This window comes from Ictalurus furcatus, chromosome 24 (assembly GCF_023375685.1).
Source record: "Ictalurus furcatus strain D&B chromosome 24, Billie_1.0, whole genome shotgun sequence".
NCBI classification, from domain to species: domain Eukaryota; kingdom Metazoa; phylum Chordata; class Actinopteri; order Siluriformes; family Ictaluridae; genus Ictalurus; species Ictalurus furcatus.
In genome coordinates, this window is record NC_071278.1 from 9,118 (window position 1) to 14,320 (window position 5,203).

Sequence of the window (5,203 nt, forward strand, 5' to 3'; positions counted from 1 at the left end):
CGGCCGGTAGCATGCTCCAGCACTGGCTGCGATATTTAAATTAAATCCCCCCATAAGCCTGCATATACAGGAGGGGAATAGAAATGTCATCGTCCTATCAAAAAAATTCCACATCACTCCCTGTCAACTTAGCCTCCTTAATAAAGGCCTAACGTTTATTCCATCGGGCACAACGGGTATAAAGCCACAGGTAACACAAACACGATTCGACCTACAGCAATACCACAGAAGACTAAAATTAGCAGCCTATTTCCATAATGACACACAAAAAGAACCACCTCCGTTCACACCTAAATCTGACTGGACCCCGCCGACGGATAAACTACCCGCAGAACTTCTCAAGCTATTTGAGACGGACCTAAAACTTTTTAAAAATCATTTCAGGCCACCCCGAGAAGAACCGAACCTCACTCCGGGGGAGATCGATGCTCTCAGGGAACTGCAGAACAACAAACAGATTATTTTAAAACCGGCAGACAAAGGGAGTGCCATAGTGATTATGGATCGGGAACAATATTTATGGGAGGGGTACAGACAGCTAAATGACCCTAAATATTATAGGAGATTGAAAGAACCAATCTACCTAGACACCATACCGATGGTTAAAGAAATAACACAAGGTCTTTACACAAAAAAATACATTAACGCGAAACAAAAATCCTACCTGCTGGGGAATTTAGAACCGAGGAGCAGGAGGTTTTACATGCTCCCGAAAATACATAAGGACCGAGCAAAATGGAGCAGGCCCTATGAAATTCCCCCGGGAAGACCCATAGTATCAGACTGCGGTAGCGAGACCTACTACACGGCCGAATTCCTGGATCGTTATTTAAATCCCCTTTCTATGGGCCACCCCAGTTACATTAAAGATACGTACGATTTTGTACACAAGGTGAAAGGACTAAAAATCCCGCCAAAAGCCATCCTTTTCACCATGGACATTGATAGCCTATATACGAACATCGACATCGGAGAGGGAATTCGGGCGATAAAAAACATACTTAAAAAACACCCGGACGCCTCCAGGCCTGACGAGGAACTCATCCGACTTTTAGACATCAATTTAAACAGAAATGACTTTGAGTTCAACGGGGAATTTTTCCTGCAAATTAAAGGCACGGCGATGGGCAAGAAGTTCGCCCCGGCCTACGCCAACATCTTTATGGCAGAGTGGGAGGCTTCGGCTTTGGCCGAATGCCACAGACGGCCCCTTCACTACTTCAGATATCTGGATGATATCTGGGGAGTATGGACCCACTCTGAGGAGGAGTTCAGGGATTTCGAGGCCTCTTTAAATAACCACAATCCGTCCATCACACTTAAATCCACTATTAGTTATGAGTCGGTGGACTTCCTAGACACCACTACGTACAAGGGCCCGGATTTTAATTCGTCACACAAACTGGATATTAAAGTCTTCTTCAAGGAGACCGACACGCATGCCCTATTGCATAAAAGGAGCTTCCACCCCAAACACACCTATTCCGGCCTAGTCAAGTCGCAACTCCTGAGGTTTAGCCGCATATGCACCCGGGAACGAGACTTCATGGAAGCGACGCGAATCCTCTTTAAAGCACTCAAGCCGCGAGGATACAACAGGTCATTTCTTAGAAAAATCCTGAAATCGTACCTGACCAAAGGGACCCAGACGGAGGACACCGTCGTGCCCTTCGTCCTGACATACTCGTCGGCCGCGGTGAAACTGACCAGGGGGGTCAGGTCCAATTTCCGAAACCTGTTGGGACAGACACAGATATTCAAAAAACACAAGGTCATCGCAGCGTACCGGAAGAACAAAAATCTGCAGGACTACTTGATTAGAGCTAAAGTCCGGGCCCTCCACGACGCTAAACCCAAGCATCGCGGGCAATATCTTTACCGAAAAGAATATGTCCTAAACAGGACCACAAAGGAGGTCTTCCGTACTCACCGATCGGGCACCGTGCACACTAAAAATGCGGTTTACCTAATCACCTGCAAAAAGTGTTCCACACAATACGTGGGTGAGACGGGAAACACCATTCTGGTCAGAATGACTCAACATAAACACAATATCCTGAAAGGAAAAGAAAAGAATACCTACCTGGTCCAACACTTTTTGGAGCACGGATGGGACTCATTTAGCGTCACGGTCCTGCAGGCCAACCCGTTGTGGTCTGTGCTTCAGAGAAAAAGAGCAGAAAAGATCTGGATTAAGAAATTAGGTACTATACATCCCCAAGGCCTTAATGGGAAGTGAATCCATTTGAGCGAACGACATAGATGGCCTGTGCACACAGGTTAGCGCCTACCCTCCTAAAAGCACTAACTTTAACCTTAACCCTAACCTTAACCTTAACCCTAAAACCTAACCTTAACCCTAACCCTAAAACCTAACCCTAACCCTAACCTTAACCCTAACCCTAAAACCTAACCCTAAAACCTAACCCTAAAACCTAACCCTAACCTTAACCCTAAAACCTAACCCTAAAACCTAACCCTAACCCTAACCCTAAAACCTAACCCTAACCCTAACCCTAAAACCTAACCCTAACCTTAACCCTAAAACCTAACCCTAACCTTAACCTTAACCCTAAAACCTAACCCTAACCTTAACCCTAAAAAACCTAACCCTCACCCTAAAACCTAAAATCTAACCCTAACCTTAACCCTAAAAGCTAACCCTAACCCTAAAACCTAACCTTAACCCTAACCCTAAAACCTAACCCTAACCCTAACACCTAACCCTAAAAAGCTAACCCTAACCCTAACCTTAACCCTAACCCTAAAACCTAACCCTAACCCTAACCCTAAAACCTAACCTTAACCTTAACCCTAAAACCTAACCCTAAGCCCCTAACCCTAACCGCTAACCCAACCCCCAACCCTAAAACCTAACCCTAACCTCAACCCTAAAACCTAACCTTAACCTTAACCCTAAAACCTAACCCTAACCCCCTAACCCTAACCCTAACCGCTAACCCTAACCCTAGCCCTAACCCTAACCGCAACCCTAACCCTAACCGCTAACCCAAACCCCAACCCTAACCGCTAACCCAAACCCCAACCCTAACCCTAAAACCTAACCCTAACCTTAACCCTAAAACCTAACCCTAACCTTAACCTTAACCCTAAAACCTAACCCTAACCCCCTAACCCTAACCCTAACCGCTAACCCTAACCCTAGCCCTAACCCTAACCGCAACCCTAACCCTAACCCTAACCGCTAACCCAAACCCCAACCCTAAACCCTAACCCCAACCCTAGCCCTAACCCTAGCCCTTACCCTAACCCCCCCAACCCTAACCCTAACCCCCTAACCCCCTAACCCCTAACCCCTACCCTTAACCCTAACCCTAACCCTAGCCCTAACCCCTAACCCTAACCCTAAACCCCCTAACCCTAACCCTGACCCTAACCCTAACCCCCCCTAACCCTAACCCCTAACCCTAACCCCCTAACTCTAACCCTAAACCCTAACCCTAATCCCTAACCCCCCTAACCCTAACCCTGACCCTGACCCTAACCCCTAACCCTAACCCACCTAACCCTAACCCCTAACCCTAACCCCTAACCCTAACCCCCCCAACCCTAACCGCAAACCTAACCCTAACCGCTAACCCTAACCCAAACCCCAACCGCTAACCCTAACCCTAGCCCTAACCCTAACCGCAAACCCCAACCCCAACCCTAACCGCAACCCTAACCGCTAACCCAAACCCCAACCCTAACCCCTTAACCCTAACCCTAACCCCCCTAACCCTCCTAACCCCCTAACCCCTAACCCTAACCCTGGTTAGGGTTTTCCTAAGAAAATGCTTAGGAAGGTCAAGCAGAGTATATGGACAGAGCCTGTGATTGCAACTGCACACTCATACGTCATGCCTGACTTGGTGATGGAGGAACCGCTAAAGTTGATTGTATTGGATGTTTTGGTGGTGGTTGGATGCCATATGACGGAGACATGGAACCTTAAGGTTGAGAAATATGGGTCTTTAAGTAACATCGAGGCCATAAAAAGATGGAGAGAGACAGAGAAGGAGATAATACAACTCTCGTTGATCTTTTCAAACAGCGGCCTTTTGTATGAGCCCTCACGGGCCGGTCGAATCGAATTCGAAGTGAGAGGGATCTGAGTTACCTTTGTCTGTCAGTAATAAATGGGTCAATCCGTTGCTATGATTGTTACATGATAGGGACGAGATGAGTATTATATATATAAAAAAAAAATTATCCGAGTCTGTCAGAGAGAAGGATCCATCGCCTTTATGGGCCGCCAAAAGCAGTGATACCTGATGTTTGCATAGCCATTAGCGCCCAGTTGGCTCCCTCAGGAAGACAATATCAACCTGATAACAAGTGTTAAAATATTTTCATTCATTTTGGATTTTTTTTTAATCACAACATAATTCCCATAGTTCCATTTGTGTTACTCCCGAGTTTTGATGACTTTATAATTATTCTATAATGCAGAGAAAGAAAAAAAAGAATGAGTGTGTCTAAAGTTTTGACATGTAGTGCATGTCTAAAACAGTTTTTATTTGTGCTTATCTGATGGCTAATATGTAGGCACGGTTTAGTGTGGCAATTGAACTGGTGGCTTATAGCAAGTTGCCACAGTATTTGGACCGTGATCACTGATACTTTAATACCGCGCGATGTGAGCAGCAAGCAAGGGGTTTAAATAACCAGTCACCCTTCTCTTAATTACCGACAGCTGGCAACACTTGACACAGTCTTAGCATCCATGTGCGTTTCAATCATGTGCACGTGCGCGCTCTGAAGCTGCTCGTGCATGTTGCGCCACAGCCGGCGAGATTGTGACAGAACCTGTTTGACTTGTTCTGTTTACATTTGTAAATTTATAAGGGAAACAATTGATAAAGTCTTTCATATGGAAAAATGGGTTGTTATTTATTTGGTTGAACTTGCTAATGTAAGTTAGGAAAATAAGCCACATTAAGTTAAATGAATTAGAATTTTTGTACAGACAACTTGAAAAAGTTAAGTTCACCTTACTTTTATAACAGTATTTCAACTGAACTTCAGAAGTCTGCATTACTTGAAAAGAGTAGTTGGGTCAATTATTTAATTATGTCAACAAAACTTTTTAAGTTGAAACTAATTATTTTAAGTAAATACAACTTACCTGAGTCAAAGCAAAAAGACAACTCAATAAGTTGCAATTTTTTTTTTTTTACAGTGTAGACATTTACACACTTTG